The following is a 20457-nucleotide window of genomic DNA, read 5'->3' on the forward strand; positions in this document are numbered from 1 at the left end:
GTGTGTGTGTGTGTGTGTGTGTGTGTGTGTGTGTATATATATATATATATACATTATTACTATTTACAAATAAATATTTAGATTTCAGTTATTTTTCTTGAACATAGAACAGTGAATAAAAAATATTTGGAAAAGAATGATCTCCACCACTTACAATGTTTTGAAGTTCTCTTTTGCACTCGTGAGTCATACTTGCTAACCCTCGTCGTAACCCTTGTTCAAATTCACATGTCGATGTAGAAAAAATTATTTTTGTAGCCTTTATATGTACATTTTTGAATATCAAAAGCTATAAATGACTATATTGATACCACAAAAACCTATTGCAATTTTCCAAGCTTCCTAACTATACTTATTTGGGTCTAAAAAAATATAATTTCTGTTCGGAAAATAGCATTGATCATAACACTTCAAACTCTCCAACAATATAAGAGCTTTTTTCTTGTAAATAACTTACAAATACTAACAGAATTTCGTAGAGGAAATGTAGAGCTTTCGACTGGTTATAAACTTATAGATATAAAAAGGCAGGCATAGATAAACAAGTCTTCTCATATGATGAAGTGGTGAGCAGAGCCAACATGGTGGATTCAATAAATATCATGATATCTCAGCAAATAGAAATGGAGGAGGTTCTTATTTTATATTCTAGCTTACCAATATCAGAAATTTGTATAAAACTATAGATACTGTATTGCGGGTGTCATAAAATTTAATTTGACCATACCCAGAAAATGACGTACCAGTGTCACACACAAAAATCGAGATTTAGCCATTTTGTTTTATATTTACTTTCAAATTAAAAAATTAACTAACATATAATACTAAAATTTGATACTAAGTTTATTAACATACATTCATAAAATAATAGTTCAATAACATTTTGAATGTAAGTCTACAAACGTGATGACATGACCTACGACCCCTAGCTACCCATAATGATAGGGTTAAGAAGCTTTTGACAACATAAGCTTCTTAAAAAGCCAAATTTGATTTAATTAAAAAATTAACTCAATACATAATGACTGCCAAAAATGAATACACATGAAGTAAATACCTTATAATGATCAGAAGTTATAATTTTCCTTTTTTCCTATACTGAAAATGTATTTCCAATAGGTACTTACCTCACCTCACATATATAGCTATTCTCATTCAGTGCTGCCTTCTATAAGCTAAAAATGTTTTTCGCATGCCATAAGCTTTGCCCTCCCACATATCCCATGATAATCATGGTTTAACTGCGTCTCGCATCTAAATCATCATGCGACAACTCTCCACCAACAGGAGTGTGACACACCCTCCTGACACACGCGACTCCCTCTATTCAATTATACTAAACATTGCTTTGAGTTTAGGCAGAAAAAGAAGCACCAGTTTTCAGTGGGGAGGAAGAATGAGAAGTGTGTGAGAAAGTATGTACCTTTCGGAAATACATTTTCAGTATAGGAAACATTACAGCTTCCGATATGGTACATTACCTCCTCTCACATATATAGATAGAATCCCACATTGAATAGGTGGAGGGACTGGTGCAAGGGATAGAAATAAGCCTCCTTTGAAAGTGTCCAAAGAACACTCCAATATTGTGATCTCCATAGTAGAGGATCATATGTGGGAGACCACACCACTTCTGTACCAGGTATACCCTACTCCCAGTGTGGAAAGAGATGTTGTATACATGGGCAGAAGAAAGGGAGTGAAAAATGGTTGGACTGGAATCCGGACCATAGTATATCGTAATCTCAATCCCATTGAAGAAAGATCATAGAAGAAACATCTACAGACAGTAATGTGGGGAAAGCTAAAATGGATGTGCTCCAAGGTGTAGAGTGGCTAGGCCACAACAAACCTTACATAGCAGATCAACTCCAATCAGTATCAGGAATATAACCTCCAATCCATGGTAGGATGAGGGTCCACATTGTCTTCACCAGAAGTCCAGTAAATCTGAAGTATATACTGTGCAAACCAATCTACAAACTGGGTACATGTGCATAAATCCACAACTACCCATACATCCAGGAACCCAACATCTGAATGATGGCAATAAGAGATGTACCCATGTGGCAGGTCACATCAAACTCAAACAGACTGGCACTCCACTGTGCAACATCATCCACAAAACTCCTTGAGGTGGTGCGCAATAGGGAGAACCATCACCTGATTCAACATTATCCTCCAGATAAGACTGCACAGACGTCTGAGCAGAAAACCATCCCCCTGGTCCAACCTCAAACAAAAAGTGGATGGCCTGCAATTAAAAATATAACTATCTCACCCTCTGGATAGAACAGCACAGAAGATAGCACAACATCCACCTTTGGGACCCAACCTAATGGAGTTGTTAATAATGATGCAAATTGAGTGAGGAAGAGGAAATACAAGAAACACGTGTAAGGACTTATGTTGATTGGTCCTGCTCTAAATCCAAATCCAGCCATCAGGAACTGATATCCATGTGATGATAAGATGAGGGATCCCAATCAAAGGGGTTAATTGCAATGTGACAAATAAACTCCAAAGCAAAATCATATCCCGGATAGGACTGCACAAAGGTTGGAGAGCCATAGCAACCTCTGTGTCCTACAGCATGGAAGCAGATTGCATCCAGATAGAACTTCACAGAATCCATGCACAATATCAACCTCCTGGATCCACCACACTGAGATGAAGCATATCTATTAGTAGACATGTGCAACATCATCCCCTTGGAGAGGACCATACAAAATTGGAGGGCATTGCAAATTCCAGGTCCCACCGCACAAAAGTGAATTGCCTTAACCACACCCTCTGGATAGAACTGTACAGAAGCTGGGCACAACATGAACAGTCAGAGCCCATCATACAGAGATGGAGCACACTATTGGAGAACCACACACACTATCTACACCAGCAGAACACCACCACCCTACTCTATACTGAATGGATTTTTAAGTTTTTGTTTATTATTGTATGATCACATTCAAGAGAATACCTCCATGGTCCACCATCCCAGTGACTTGGAACTGGAAAGTGGCAAGGACTCTTATACTCCACTAGAACAAGGGGGGATAAAATGCAGTGGAGAGTCCAGAGAAATACCAGAGACAGTGCAACAGGTAATCATAAAAACTATTTTGAAAAGCAGACCACCCCTGATTTATTCAACTGAAAGGATGGCAGGGATGGGCAGCTATCCCCTTCTTCTTTACCCATGTACATATGGGTTAGTACAGTCCGGAATGGGCACATTAATGAAGCAAATATATCACAATGAAAAAACCTACCAGTGATCTTGTGGAACACCTCATGTCAACATTGTGCATTATTATTATTTGCTATGGGTATATTGTGTTTTATGATTTCATCATGGGCATACAGTATGGATTTGAGATATATTAAATATACCTGGATAGGCAATGCTCACCACAGAGTGGGATCCTTATTGAAAAAAGAACATGCCACTGAAAGAAATTAAAATGTATATTAAAAAGAAAATGTACCCAGTCACAGCTTCATCCAAATTCATAGGATGGCAACAAGTGGAAGGTGATACCCTGATGAAGAATAAACAGCTACCCAACGAAGATAGTGGGAGATGAATGTATGAGGTGTAATCCACAAGCCCAACTGAAAAATTTCCACCAACGTGTGACAGAGGTGAGATGCCAGGAAAAAGGTAAGGTGCCTGATCTGATGCGACAACACCTGGAACACAGTTCAGGAAGAAGAAGACAAGGATGAATAAGCCAATCAAATCAAAAGCCAAATCCAATTGGTAAGGAAGGAAGGAGATAGGTCACAAACAGTGGAATTTGCCAAGGAATGAAAGGGTGGGAAGGGGAACCATGGAAGGAAGCTATTCAAGCAATGTAACAAAGAAGAGCATGTATGGGACATAGAAGACTATCCAGATCACACTGGGATTAAATGTGAGAGATGGAAGAAAGCAAAATCGTCAAGAAGGAAGAATTCCCCTCATGAGCCATGGAAGTTGTGGGAAGGAAATATCTATCCGGATAACTGAGAATATAGGTGGAATGGTATAGAGTGTGTGAAATGTCGATGGCATATATATCAGACCGATGATGCCCACAATCTAACAGGAGTAAGAAATAAGTCATAAGTGACAAATGAAACTAAGAACAAGAGGACAAAGGTTCAAACAAAGATAGAGTAAGGCAGTGAAGAACCCACCCAATGAGGAGGTTTATGAATTCGGAGGGTACACAACAAAAGGGAGAGGGTAGGGGAGGTAAACACTAAATAGTACTGAGAAAAATGGAAGATGTATGATAAGAATGCTTCATAACCAAACCATAATAAGAGAAACTGTGGGTTGAGAAGGGGAAAACCACAACTCAAGGACCAATGGCGGAAGACATTCCATTCACAATGATAGAGTGCTAATGAGGAAGGGCGAATGGAACATGCTAAAAAGGAAGTGATTCACTGAGACAATCCAGATCTTCTCACAAAGAACCTGATAAATGCTAGGCACAAAGATAAAGGGTAGGAAAAGTGGGATGAATTACTGGTGAATGAGGTTGATACAGAAGGGATAGAGTGAAAGGAATAACTAAGGAAGAGGCAGTTTGGAGCCAAAGTAGACGAGAATACCATGGTTGTTTCAGCCAGTAAGAAGCAATCAGAAGGACCTGACATGGAGTGGCATGGATGATTAAAATCAACTGGAGAATAAGTTGCATGAGAGGATAAACATAGAGGTACTGCTTGGTCCAGTCCTGGCTAAATGCATCGACAGCTAGGACATGTGGATGAATAATCAGAGACGAAAAAATAGGTAACTTAGGATTGAGGAAAGTGGAAAATGCTTTCAGATGAGAAATACCCTACTGGGAGCATAGCCACTGGAAAACCTGATGAACTAGAGGCCACTTAATGGAATAAATTTTGTCTGAAAAGGCAATCTGCTATAAAGTTGAAAGAATCTGGAACATGACACACAAGGAGACACATCACAAATGTGTAGGCCCAAAAAGAAGATCCAAGGTTTGACCTCAAAAGAAACGAGAACAGGTGCCCCTTTGATGATTGATACAAGCCACCGCCATAGAATTTTTGGAATGGATCATTCCTTACAAAGAGAATAAAGTGATCTAAATCATGTTGTACTGCCACAAGCTCCAAGATGTTGAGATAGTATGACCTCTAAGCAATAGAACCTAGTAAGCAGGAAGAGAGGGAGCAGCAAAAGCATGGAGAAAAAACTGAAAGCTCCATCAAACACAGTTGAAGAGGAGAAGGTTGGGCCATACTGAGGTGGGTGTTGAAAAAAAAAAACACCTATGTGTCAAAAGTAGATAAGTGTGTTGTGAATGACTAGTTTGGAATGGGCTAACAAAAGCCAGTAATGGTTCTAGCACAACCCCCAAAGTGCAAGGTATAAAAGTGATACACAACCTTTTGGTGGACAAACCAAGGATAACATCTTAACTGAAGAGAAAAAGGAATATGGAGATAAGCATTCAAGATGCCCATTTGGTCATCCACAGTCCTGGAAAAATAGCCCACCTTAGTGTTTTTACACTCCATGGTAAAATGGGGAAGATCCAAAAATCAGTTGAGATGGGATAGATTGATAACAAAATGCCATCCCCCAGTTTCCTTGGGCACCACAAACAACCTGGAGTAAATACTTGAGAAATGATGGCTGACAAGCTTGATAGCTCTCTGTAATAGAAGAGAATGTACTGCCTCAGACAGACATCAACTGGTAGCAAGTTGCAGAAGTAACAGAAAGGATACGGGTACTGGAGACAATGGGAGAGGAGGGGGAATGGATGAAGAGCCCTTCGAACAAAACCTTCGGATAACCCAAGGATCAGCAGTGAATTCCTGCCATAGGGTAACAAAATTGGCCAACTGAGCCACTACCAGACCAGAACCCACAGGATAGTCACCACTACTGCTGGCACTGATGAAACCTACATAATAAAATATGACAAATGGTGGAACACCTAATGATAGGAACAGGTAAATAACAGGAGGGTGCAGGATGTGGAACAGTAACAGAGGATTGCAAGGGCTTAGAATAAGACAAGTGAGCAACCCAGGATGAAAGGGTCGAATGTTGCCTCACAGATTCCAAATTCTCAGGAATATCCCCCAAAACAGACCAATGAAGAAAAGGAGCCATCTGCAAGTCTCAAAGATAAGTGGATAGTAAACCAAACTGGGACAGGACAGCATCCCTCCCCACAAGATCCCAACAGCAAAGAAATGATGTGTGAAAGGAGAGAGACAAAGAGGATAATCGTGCCAATATGAAGGTTATGAGGGAGAATGGATCCCCCAAAATCCCTCAGGATTACAGTGGAGTACCTCAAAAAGGAGATGCATTGTGGAAAAGTACTGTAAGAGTATGGAATAAATGGATAGGATTGTCAGAGTCAGCCTCCCATACAGACAAAAGTGATTCTGACTGCTGAGAATCAAGAAAAGGGTAATCTGCCTGATGGTAAGTCAAGGGAAAACAATCCAAGGCCAGTGGAGGATGAGGCATACTAGCACCCACTTGCAACTGAGAAACAAAATGCTCAGCATGAACCCTGATATCAGGAGATGGAGGGAAAACAAAATACTGTGAGGAAGGATGTAATGTAATAAGAAAGGAATGGGATTGTAAAACATTGTGGGAAATTAATAAAATGGAACACACCTGAAAACTCATGTCTAAAAATGCTGAGTTAGGCCTAGCAAATTCTGCAATAAAGGCTTGGGAAGGCATGGCATAGTAAGGTGGAGATAAAAAGCTGTCAAAATCCTCATCATCATGAACAGGTTCAGCAGATTCAGGAGGAAGTCTAGCAATATTTGGAGAAGAAGATCGACTCACATGATGATCAATTTCCTGACAAGTGAAAGCCAAAAATTCCTCAGTTGAGTTTCCCTGACCTGAAGACTGTGTAAATGTGCTGTAAGTAGGTAACATGAACTTTGGAATTCATAATGTCGTGATAAGAATTGGAGGAAAAAAAAGAGCAAACACGTGAAGAGAGTACAATCAAAAAACGTCTGCACTAGAACACTGCCTAAGGAGAAGTAATAGTTTGGTAGAATAGAGGGAGTCGTGCATCAGGAGGGTGTCACACTCCTATTGGTGGAGGGTTGTCACATGATGATCTAAATGCGAGATGAAGTTGAACCACAATGATCATGGGGTATATGGAATCGCAAGGCTTGTGGCATCTGAAAAAAAATTTTGAATATAGAGGGCAGCATTGAAGAATAATAGCTACGTATTTGAGAGGAGGTAAGGTACCATATTGGAAAATCCTTGTGACTTCTATGCACAAATAGTCTGCTCTAAACATAGCTGTATTTGTATCTATTCAAGTGCTTATAACTCAAAGAAAGATAAAAATTTGGCAGCTATTCCCAATTAAATCAAGAGCACTCACTCTTCATCCTGCTCCTGGAATACATGTAATTAAATTGAAGATGCTGTACTGATACAGTAGATCCAGCTAAAAGGCAAAGCAAATCAACCAGAATCAAACAGGAGTGAATGAAGTTTCATAAGTGCACACTTGAATAGCAAACTTTTAGGCAAAGATGTATGAGGCAGTTTTTTTTTTTACTGACATGGATCAAAACACTGATGTTCTGAGGACAATTCTCAGTATATGATATGCCAGGATGTAAACTAATTAAAGCATTGATTAGTACATCTTTAATACTGTATTGACCCAATTATAAGGAAATGTTTTCTGAATAATAATTAGGCTGTAAAATTCATAGTTGCCTTATAATCACAACTGACCACAGGCGCCTTCTCCCTACTCTAGCCTATCACATTCCTGAATGTCCAGATAGCATCCATCTACACGTGCACACCAGATGTTTACTCAAGGTCATTGCTAATTCTTGCAACTAATCCACCTGCAGGCTATTCAGTTATAGTGCTGATTTTGCAGACCTAAAAAAGGATGTTATGAGACTCAGTTTTTTTCTTTCCCATGGTTTCTGAAAATGGGGATCACCTTATATTTGAGATTACCCTATAATCAGGCCATTATGGTATTTTAAATATTTCATAATTCAATATACATTATCATTTCTGTTTACTTAGTGAATACATTATAAATATAGTTGTAACTGAAAAAAAGCATGTCCAAAATTATTTATTTTTCTACAGTGACCTTGCATAGATTTTGTTCTAAAGTAAGCAATAATACATTGTATTCCAATTTAGGAATGTAAACCTTAATCACGATCTCACTGTTATGTATTCAGAAACAGTTCTTTATGACAGGCAAAAATTATGTTTTTATTACGAACTGCATGATGTATTTAAAATACATCTTGAAAACAAACCATTTGAGTACAGATTTTTGAAGTCTTAAGAGGTAAAACGTAACTATAATAATAAGGTGTATTAAATCTGAAGCATGATAGATTTTTTTAAATTCTAATATAGAGGGCTATATTTTACAAAATACAAATGCCAATGTTCAGAGAAACAAAACACTTTTAATAATATAACATTTTATATATAATTATTTCACAGTTTTAATGACAGAATTTTTATTTCTAGCTTTCTTAAAATATATCTTACTTAGCATTACAAAATAGTGATACACTGTTGAATACTACTTACATTGTATTGTAAAGATTCAAACTACCAAATTTCAGTTTCAAACAACACAGTGTTAAACTTGAAGAACAAAAGTCATTATTCCAATGCAGTCTTTTTCTTGAAGAAAAGATCTGAGCTAGATAAATAAGTTGATAATTTGGTGAGACTATGTTGAAAATATTTAGTATTTGCTATTACAGGCATTCTTCATCATTTTTCGACATTTAAATGGTAGAGATATAACATATAATAATGTTTTGGCTGGACATGAGATACATAATTAATATCAACATAATTTACATATCTATTAAGAAAACATCATTATTGTCCCAGGCTGCTAGAAACTATGGGGCATGGTACAACTAATTTTGAACTAAATATGAACATTTTTGAAAAAGTGTACAAATTACAAAGCAAGTGTGATGCAGCAACAATACTTCAACAAAAGGATTATATAACCACTCCAGATGGATACATATAACTGTGTTGGTACTAACTGGTGTCTACAAATGCTAACAGTATTTTTCTATGTCAAAAAGATATTCTATGAACACTGGTCTTGAGTTAACAGGTCTAATGTTTATTTAAATTAGTATGTCCTAAAATATATGCAAGTTGTGTGATGTGAGCAGGTCTTGTCTTAGCAACAGTCAGTAAACAAGCCATGTACACACCTGTTACTTGCAGGTGCACTCAGTGGTATGAAGAGGGATTCTGTGATAACATCTGTACTGACTGATGATCATGAGAGATTTAAAATGCAAAATGAATCCTGAATGGGATTATTTTGAAGTAACCAGCAATTTTAAAGTGACGTGCAAACTTTGTGGCATGTTAATCCTATGTGCAGGAGTGGGAGTCAAAGTGTACATGCCACAACCCTTTACAAAGTACCATTCAACAAATATGTGTTTGATATTCATTTTATTCTACAATGTTGATTTGGCAACAGTTCATGGTAGAAGGGAGTAAATACCAAAAAAAAGATATATAGAGACACTGAAAAAACTGTAGATATGCATTTTGGAGGTTACGCAAATACAATATGCAAACTTTATGAATGACAAAAAAAAAAGTTTTTTTTTTTTTATTCTTCACATGGATATCACCTTGCACTACAATTTGTCAGAATCAGATTGATGTCAATTCACAGACATATCTCAAGTACAAATACTTTTGTAACATATATGATTATTTTGTATGCAACACTTATACATTTCACTAAAAACTTGCCATATTTTGTATATACACACATTAGAAATTCATAATCATGGTCAATATTCTCCTACCACAGAGTGTAATCACCTGAAACAATGCATACTAAAGATTACAAGATTTTGCAGTAAACTTAAAAGTCTATTGGATCTAAGATTCAAGATGAGAGTGGTCTCATGTTTGAAGGTAATCACCACACAAACTGCTCAGGAATGCTACCAAACAAAACTAATACAAACTATGCGACATTAACGATCACCATAATTAAAAGTTATGTACTATAATCACTGAAATTATTGTACTGGACAACCAGCTGTGTTACTGATGAAACAATAAAAGAATCAAAGTCTATGGTCCTTTCAGTTTGACGTGTGTGGTCACACATTCACGCATAAGCACGTGTGCAAATCTAATTACACATGCTATTTGTTTTACTCGTGAAAGGCTATATTCAGTAACACATCACATTATACTTTTACATACTCCTGAGGAAAGCAGAAACATATTATCTAAGAAAATGCATTAACCAGCATAGTAAAAGATCTTTAGTTTGTTGTGATCATTCACGAAGCAAACAGAGAAGATGGCAACCAATGGAAATAAAGTTGAATTGAAAATGTTTCAGTTATGGGAAGTCAGATATTAATGGATACAAACTGTAGAAAGAGAAGAGAGAACATGCATGAAAATTCTGAGAGTTCGGACAAGAATCTTGTAGAAAGCAAGTAAGAAAATCAAAATTAAAACAAACCTTTTGAACATATTAGTGTTGTGTACTTTTTTTTTATGGCTTTGATAAAATCATAACTTTATTAATATACTGCAAATAATCGTAACATTAAAAAATAAATGTTTTCTTGCTATTTCCCTGTCATAATGCATCACTTTAAACACCCACATAACTTGGATGTGCAAATTCATGAATCACTGGTTTTTCTCATGAAACACCTATACAGACATAATACAAAGTACCAAGCAAAACACTTGTTTCTTCAAATATTATGTAAAGCTTTAATAGTGCTAAATTATCACATGAATCATGTTTCTTCTGCACATTACAGCTTGTTATCATAACACTGATCTCATAACACTATAAAAAGATTAAGTCACTTTTACCACTTGTCTCTAGTATATTTAAAATTAGTATCTACATAAATGCTTTAACAAATATATACCTCAAAAAAATTTGCACACAACAAGGTGGAATTCAAGATATCGTTTCTTTGAAAGGTTTCTAGAACACAAGAGAGCAATGTACATCTGTATACTGTGGTTGGAAATACTGTCCCAAGTTGTTGCTCATTTGACATAATAATAAAAATATAAATTGCTCATGCTTTTTTCCACATTCCTCTTAACTTGTCCATGTTTAACACAAATGTTAAGCCTATTAGCTTCTAATTCTTCACAAGATTTTAGCATTTTAACATTTATCTTTAACAATAAAATCATTTTTTGTATTATAGAGTGGCCATTAGCAGTGAGGTACTGCAAGCTCTTTTAATCCAAACACTCATGGCATAACTACACATTTCAACCCAAATCAAGTTTCACTTAACGTTTATGAAGTAATTAAAATAAAAACACTGTTACATGTAATTCAGTTGAGTTTTGGTATTCAAAAAGATTTGAAAATGAAACACGACACAGAAGGTTTATAGAAATAAATAGGATATATATACACATTTATTAACATAAAACAGTTATGACACACAGTGACATTACTTTTAGAGAGTATTATTTAATTTCTTAGTTCATATTGGTGTATAAAGGACATTTTAATACTAGTAATAAATGACCTTATAACAAAACCTTTGAAACAAATATAGCAGATGTGAGGAAAAAGGTCAGAAATATTTTGCAAAGACAAACATTATCAGGTCCAGTCTAACTTACATCCCCAAGAACAATAAGCCTTTAAGAAGCTTAAAAAAAGATAACATCCTCATCAAAGAATCAGACAAATACAGAGGTTTTGTATTTATAAGCATAAACATTTAAGAAAAAAATATATTTGACCACCTTAAAGACAAGAACAAATTTCAAATATATAACAGTGACCTCATAAAAAAAAAAAACTGATATGAAAGCTAGAGAGATTACTTATGGAATTATAAAAACAAGTAACCTCCCTAAGAAGCTTCTAGATGAACTTAAACCCTCTAATAACCATATTCCAGAAATATACAGTTTACCAAAAGAACATAATTGGATAAACCACAAAGACTCATAGTCTCAGCTTATGTCAGTGCCACTGAAAGTCTGGTCTCATTTATGCACACAGTTGTAATGCCAAATTATATTCCAGCACACTTGAATAATACACAAGACCTTCTATCACAAATCAAAGATGTATCTCACATAATAAAAAACACAAGAATACTCTTTACATTAGACATTCTAGATCTCTACCCATCTAAACAGACAGACAATGGCATCAACGCAGTATGTACATTCACATCGAATCATATAAACAATATGGAGATGTACAGACTGGAGATGTACAGATGTACAGACAATAGATAATGTTAGAGAAATCTTACATTTCATTCTTCACAATACATATTTTCATTTTGACAACAAACTAAAGCTCCAACTAAGTGGCATCACAATGGGTATTAAAGTAACTGTTATTTATGCTGTAATACTTATGTAAATGGTTGAAACAACAGTACTTGAAAAGTGGTATCAAGATAACAACACCAGCCCTGATCTCTGGCTTAGATGCATTGATGACATGTTTGGACTATGGAACCATGGCCTTCTTTCTTTCTAAATTCCATAGACCGTAACATCCAATTCACCCTGAATCAATCGATTGACAAGAAGAGTAAAGATATTCTTGAAGTTACCTTAAGGATCGATAATGATGAAGCTATACAATCTACCTTGTTTCACAAACTAATTAGAAAACCTCTTTTTATTAACTTAACTTCCATCATCAAAATGTTTCTAAAAATGATGCAATTATTAAAAAATAAATTGATTGTAATTATAGCAAAAAAAAACAACACACTGAACTAAAATCACTACTTTTGAGCAATGAAAATCCAACTTTCTTACATCAAACAAATTTTGAAGGATCATGACATGCAAAATTTAGCATCACACCTCAAACATGAAAATAACAGACTAAGAGGTAAAAAAAAATTATAAATGTAACACATACAAAAAAAAAGACTGCTTTTACAGAATCTCTAACTGATGAAGCTATCTCCAAGACAATAGAAACTGTCATTAGAAAACCTGAACTGCTGATTACAGTTATAGAAGGGCCTGGTCCAACCCTCAAAAGCTAACTTACAAAATCTCAGTACACTACCCTAGAATGTAATAAAGCCATCTGTCTTACAAAAATGTGTTTGCAATTTAAAGATGGATGTTTTTGTCTCCAATGTTGTTTACTAACTAACATGTGACATCTGCCACCGTATATACAATTTAAGAAACCAGAAGAACCCTACACACAAGGATAGGAGAACATATGGACTCTGTTCATAAACAAAAGTATGAAAAAAAGCACAACTGCAGATCATGTTTTTAACTAATCGTGTACAAATAACAACTGGTATACATCAACCATTCTCTGTACAAATCCTTAATAAAGCCACAAAGTACACTGACAGAAAACTTAATAAATCTTTTTCATCAAACAACTGTGAACACAAATGATAAGGGACATAGGATGACATTTATAGTTATGTATTTTATTTTTTTATCTTAACTTTCATCTCAATCTGTAATATAGATAGAAATTTTGTTTACTACAAATAGCAGTTTATTATTTCAACAATAAAATTCTTTCAACAAAAGCTTTACTACTTAGTATTCAAATGCATGCTGTAGAAATGCACAATACAAATTCAAATAGAATTTATTAACTAAACCAGTTGAAACTTTGTACAGTCTTTTATGGTTTGTGTTTTAGCAGAAGACTCCTGAAGAAGCTGTAAAGTGAAATGTTCATTCTCCAATTAAAGAAAAATAACAAATTTGGTGTTATAAGATTGTTTGGGTGCTACTATAACGCGTGATCTAAAAGATATTTACACTATAGCGTGCGGTCTACACAGATACTATCATCATCACCATTTTAACTTTCATTTATTTGTAATTGGTGCCAGTTATTATAAATAACACTTTTAAACTAATAAAATACAAAACACCATTACATAACAATTTGAGGCAAATATAGTTGGAATGAAATAAATTCCAACAATCAAAACTAACACAACTGGAACCTAAATATAATGTACTCTTTTGGAACACACAACTTATTAAGTTATTATTATTTACTGAACAAAAACGTGGCTAGATATAAATTAATTAGCAAGAAATTATGTTTTACTGAATCATTAAAACGGTGATGATGATAGTATCTGTGTAGACTGCATGCTATAGTGTAAATATCTTTGAAGACTGCATGCTATAGAAACACCATTGTTTGTTACTAGTATTTTAGAGGATATTGAATTTGCTTGTAGTGAAAAAAATAACTAGCATTCATTTTCTAGTGTCTTCAAGTGTTATTGTCGAGACCTGCACTTGTATAACATTTATTTTAAAAAATGCAATTTTCAAGGAACTTTGTAACTATATTCAAAATGCTGCCCATATAATGGTCAAATCTTGTACATATGCTTTTGTTCTAAGCTTCGTGATGTAATGAAGAGTGCTAGCTCAAAAGGTCATCCTCTAGAATTAAATGTAAAAAAATTAACCTATTCATTTTTTTTTCAGTTTTGGTCTCTTTATCTAAGAAAGAATAATGAATTATTTAGATACATTCTTAAGACTGCAAGGACTATTTTGGAAATATAAAAGTTATATGTATATATCTCTTGAGTTATTTTTTCTTAAGGCTAAAAAGTGAACTTCTTGAAGTTTACAAAAGCATCCAGGGAACAATAATTGAGTCTGACAATTAATTCAATAACCCATGAGCATCAATTACGTTAATTAATGTTATGCAAAATATTCAATTAATCCAAACTTTGATTAAATTGACTGTCATGAAAATAATCAATTAATCAAAATTAGTGATTAATATTATTACTGTTCTCAATTATTACAACTATCCAAGTGATATAATACTGCTATTACAATTTCTAATTAATGCTTGATTAATCAAGGTTATTCAGCTTAGTTAGTCATTGTCATAAAAATAACCATATATCCAAGTCTCACTGAGAATAATTAATTAGTAAATTCCATTAATCACCCAGCTTCACACAGTTTGAAATGTATCATAAAATCTTATAAAAATATAAAAAAATGTCCTACAATAATATTTATACAGGTTAGATTAGGTCACAAGATAGCCAAGCCTCAGAATATAAGATCTAATGGTTTAATTATTAGAATATTAGGTTGAAATGACATCACACAGAGAAAACAAATGTCTCCTAAAACTTTTATCTTATAATAATGCATTTTTTAAAACTACAACAAATTACAAACCCATAATAAGTACAAATTAAGCCACCTGATGTGTAACTTTCAGAATCTTGTAAACTCTTTTTTTTGGTATTCACTCCCCAGGTTTCTGCAACATTTCCACAGCCTCCCTGCCCTCTTAATGGACATGGCCTTCTCTAATTTAAACTGATAAGACTACAGGGAAGCTCAAACATATGTTTGATACTTTTCACTGTGATACATGTCCAGCTATCTCTCTTTGGTTAACTTGTGTTCAGGGTTGTTGATGAGGAGTGGAGTTTACTAAAACTAGTATAACCCAATAACACAAGTTGACCAAAGTGTAGATTGAACTGGACCTCCCTTGAAGTTAGAGATTAAACAATTTTTGGAATACAGTTTATTTATTACAGGGAAGCTACCAAAAATACAATTGAAGTCCAATCTATCATTGAATTTACCACTTCTTAATGAGTTATACTGATTTCAAGGAATCCAACCCCTTATCAATAGCCCACAAAAAGGACAAATAAGAAAAACCAAGACTAGGTTTCTTATAGTTCTGAACTCTATAGGAATGGTGTCTTTAGTTGTCTTTTACTCACCACAATGAACACACATCTATATAGTTTTTAAAGAATGTATAGCATAACCAAGAAATTGGTAAATTGTACCTTGAATATGCATTGTTAAACCTATCGCTATTATTCTGAAGATATGTTAATTATGTTGCTAGTGATAAGAAAAATATGATTTTAAGTTATATTTACAGAAATATTTAATGTAAGTCTATAAAGATTATAATTTCATTGAATAAGTCATTGGTTGTGCCTCATATGGAATGCTGTATTCATTCTTGGGCTCCTTCCTTTAAGAGTACTGAACTGTTAGAAAGAGTTCAAAGGTGGGCTGTTAGGATGATACTCGAGATGGAAAAGTTGTCATATGAGGAGAGGTTAAGTTTGTTTATTTGTTTTTGAATTCTGTGCAAAGTTACTTGAGGCCTATCTGTGCTAGATGTCTCTAATTTGGAAGTGATAGACTAGAGGTAAGAAAGCTAGTCAAAACCACTCATCACCAACTCTTGGGTTACTCTTTACCAATGAATAGTGGGATTGACCTTCATCTTATAATGTCCCCATAGCTGAAGGGACAAACATTTTCAGGGTCAGGACTTGAATGCATAACCCTCAGATTGTGAATCGAGTGCCCTAACTGCCATCCCTGACAGGTCAAGATCTCTAAAATTGTTTTCTCTTGAAAAAAAAAGAATTAAAGGGAATCAAACTACAGTGTTAAGGGAATTCTCATAGTGTTGATGCCTTATTTCCCAAAAAAGGGGGGAGGGGGGCAAAGGCCACCTGGAGGGGCTACTTGTTTTAACCTCTCACACCATGATACAATAGTGTTGTCTGTCTGTCAGTCAGTAGACATCACAAAAGGGACACTTTGCAATTTATACTGTCATGACGTCAGTAAAACGTGTGCATACCATGAATCATAAGAAGAATTATGCACTCTGTAGGATACAACACAGCATGACATACGAACTTGAAAAACAAGAAACAAAAATATTTGTTACTATTAATTTTGGTTTTATTTACTCTTGAAACAGAACACTTTCAAGGACCCCATAAAAGTACATCTAGTCTATTCTCATACTTAGTGGTCATAATGTTAGAACAAAGGGACACACATATTTTGGCAGGATGGGAGTCATCTACAGCTAAATCAGTTTTATTTTTCTAACAAAGTGGTTGACCTTTGGAATGGGTACCTTCATATAAAGTGGGTGTAGTAAATCTAAGGAAGTTAATGGGAAAGCTTAATAAGTATTTAGATGATAAAGACTGGCTTTGAAGGTGTCATTATTATTATTTTTAAAATCTTAGTGGATGGTGCAGCCTTGATGGACCAGCAGGCCCCTTGTTGTTCTTAAATCTTATAATAATATAATATTTGGATTATTTTAAACGTTTATGACTTTAAATTGCCAACATCCTATACTTAACATAAATAATATATTAGTACCACTAGTTTATAACTACAAATTGGAAAGGGGTAAATGTACATCTCATGCTTTTCAATTCAATTAAAACAACTGTTATCTACATAGTATGACTAAAAATAAAATACACAGTAGAAAACAATGTACATTAGGCCTAAATTGTATAATCAGTTTTTTTGGTTTCTTATAAATGTAATACTAATAATATTACAAAATACAGCCTACAGGGATGATTCTCTCATGTATTACTAATACATGCAATACATACTTAAAATGTAATATAATATTTCCAAGTGTACAAAACAAAATAAAAATTACAGTCCTAAGTTTACCTAGTATGTAGTATTTCATTGTTTCATATTTGCAACTCTTACGTCAGTGACGACCATTTATGTAGAACTCGATAATATTAAACTAATTCCGTCTCAAATCTTATAAATTCAAAATACTAAAATAATATTTACACTTTCAAAGCTTCAAAAACAGAATTATTGGCTCCAAACAGGAAATCTCTAAAATACAAACAGCGAAAGCTTTAAACTTTAAAGTTAAAAAACATCGGTAGGTTACTTAAGTTAATATTATAGTAATTACGTTTCGTTCACTGTTCCTAGTTTCCGCTCAAGATTTTTTAAATCTTAACTCTATGAATAAACATCCTCGTAATCAATCCTGAAATAAGTCCTGAAGACACTGTAGTGTTTATTAAACATTTAATATTATTAATGCCAAGCATTTTTTCTGTTTTACTGTTAGTAAAACTCGTTTGGTTAAGTTTCATAATCAAAATATAAACTCATGAATCTACCAAGTAGTAATAGCACACAATCTACTACTACTACAAGTCAACTATTTTTAGCTTTAGTTGCAAGATTGAACGTATATGTAGCAAACCTAGTTTAACTTGCAATAAAAAAAAACAATGTTCATTCATTAAGAAAAACTGTTTATTCTCATGGGATTACAAATTAGCACATAAAAAAGCTAGATAACCTATATTTATAAGTGCTTATTACATTTGTGATCTTATAGTTATATGCACAAAACCCCAAGTTTTACTTTGCATTGATACAAAGTTTCGAAAAAACATAATTATTCGTAAAGAAAAATATCGCCAAATATATTCCACGGAATTACAAACCAATAAATAAAAATATACCAAAGTTATTTTATTCAGGCTCCAAAAATAAGGTGAAGTTGGTACATTCAACGGAAGTGGTAGTAATCACTCTCACGCGTTTAAACCTTTTCTTCATGTACCTCTCAAGGACGCGTACTGGTACTTTTATCCTTTTCATTTCAATCCATAATGACATTGGGAGGTTGCTTTTAATTTTTAAGCTGCTAACCTGTCTTTACTACTATCATGATGTAACCACAGGGTCAGAAAATGAAAAAAAAACACAAATCTTAGTAGCTTCAGTAGATCGGTAAATTGCAAAAAAAAAACAACAAAAAACAATAAGGAAGCATATATCGTTAATAATAAACAAAAGTAACTATGTCGGTGTTTACGTCGTAAGGAAGTACCAGTGTACCACTACAGTTTTAGCCTTCCAACATGGGTTTTCCTAGTGTAAAGTTGACCACAAATTGTGCTCCTGTAAAAATACTTGTGCGGTTGAAAATTCACCTCTATTAGTAAGTTCGAGTGGATAATTATTTAAATAAAAACATATTTAAGATTATGAAATTCCATTCCAGAGTTGATAAGTAAATGTATTTACTAGAATAGTTTTTCATGTTTGGATCATTTGTTACTGGGCCTGTATATATGAAGTACAATAAATATAATTGTGCAATGGTTAAAATATAATTTTGCACTTGAAAAAAATCCTTAGGAAAAGCTCTGCTCTTCAATCTTGCCCCCCAGTGGCAAAGCGGTATGTCTGCGGACTTACAACGCTAGAGACCGGGTTTCGATACCGTGGTAGGTAGAGCACAGATAGCCCATTGTGTAGCTTTGTGCTTAACTTCAAACAAACAAACAAACAATCTTCGTCATTTCACCAGTCTGAAAAGAAAGCTCTTTCAAAATGTTCATTAAGCTTCTTTGCTCTAAATGTTGAGTATTAATTAACAGGGTACATAATCTTGACATGCTCGAAGATTGGTATCTCAAACCGGAATTTCTGTTTTATATCCCATATATACTGTTACGACAGTAGGGGTCACGTGACGCTAGTAACACGTCATATTCTCGAAAGTTCTTTAATCCTCGAGTGTTTACTAGATTTGCGGTATTCTTGTATGTATAAGACCGCCAAGAAGTGACGGCAACAATGTAATTGAACTGCAGACAGAGATAGAGACTGACAATTGAGTCGAGCGAGCACGTGAGTCGTTCGTTGTGAATTATAGCGTTTGTTATAGCGTGACTGTGGAAATTAAGTGTATTGCAAAGTTGTATTCAGAAAGAATAAACCAGTTTTATTTAAGAAAGGACTTGTATCGCTAAAGTTTCTTCGGAAAGAATTTTTACGGAAAATTAACTAACGACCAGAGACATAACAAATTGGTGTCAGAGAGTGGGACAAAAAAGAAGAAGAAGATGGAAACGAGAAGAGGCAAATCAAACTACAGCTCAGTAGATTTGATGGCAGCAATACAAGAACAAGAAAAGAAACAAGAAGAGAGACAAGAACAGTTGCAAGAAAACCTGCAACAGTCGCAGCTCGAACAGCAAAATAAACAAGAAAAGAAAGAAGAAGAACGAGAAAAGAAACAAGAAGAGAGATTACAGCAGCTGTTAGAGGAAAAAGAAAAGAAACAAGAAGAACGAGAAAAGAAACAAGAAGAGAGATTACAGCAGTTGTTGGAGGAAAAAGAAAAGAAACAAGAAAAGAAATTACAGCAGTGGTTGGAGGAAAAAGAAAGAAACAAGAAGAACGAAAAAATAAACAAGAAGAGAGATTACAGCAGTTGTTGGAGGAAAAAGAAAAAAACAAGAAGAGAAATTACAGCAGTGGTTGGAGAAAAACAAAAGAAACAAGAAGAACAAGAAAATAAGCAGGAAGAAAGTCTCCAACAGTTGCAGGAAAGTCAGCAGCAACTACAGGAAAGTCAACAATAGTGGCAAAAAGTACAAATTGAAAACATTAGTCAATTTCAAAGCGAATTAAATACATTAAAGGGTGATTTATTGTCTTTTACACAAGGAGGATACATTAACCATTGACTTAATCAGCCCCAGACAATGGCAAGCCCCTTCTAGACCCCGCTGCTAAACCCT

At 34.5% G+C, this 20457-nt stretch overlaps 1 protein-coding gene across 6 annotated transcripts in view; it reads right to left on the minus strand.

The window, feature by feature from the left end:
* Positions 1 to 18513, minus strand: part of LOC106460205 (gastrula zinc finger protein XlCGF26.1-like) — a 57951-nt gene extending 39438 nt beyond the window's left edge. Inside the window, exons 1-3 of one of the 6 annotated variants that reach the window (XM_022386866.1) lie at positions 17820 to 18049; positions 8606 to 8720; positions 155 to 213 (exon numbers count right to left, since the gene is read on the minus strand). The gene's annotated coding sequence lies outside the window, so the exon portion shown is untranslated. Of the gene's footprint in view, positions 1 to 154; positions 214 to 8605; positions 8721 to 17557; positions 17669 to 17689; positions 17765 to 17819; positions 18050 to 18384 lie in introns of those variants that run through there. The other 5 variants (XM_022386867.1, XM_022386869.1, XM_013919888.2 and 2 more) reach the window with 5 other exon arrangements.
* Between the last annotated feature and the right edge of the window lie 1944 nt (positions 18514 to 20457).

The sequence above is a fragment of the Limulus polyphemus genome, unplaced genomic scaffold (genome assembly GCF_000517525.1).
Source record: "Limulus polyphemus unplaced genomic scaffold, Limulus_polyphemus-2.1.2 Scaffold728, whole genome shotgun sequence".
In the NCBI taxonomy this organism is placed as follows: Eukaryota; Metazoa; Arthropoda; class Merostomata; order Xiphosura; family Limulidae; genus Limulus; species Limulus polyphemus.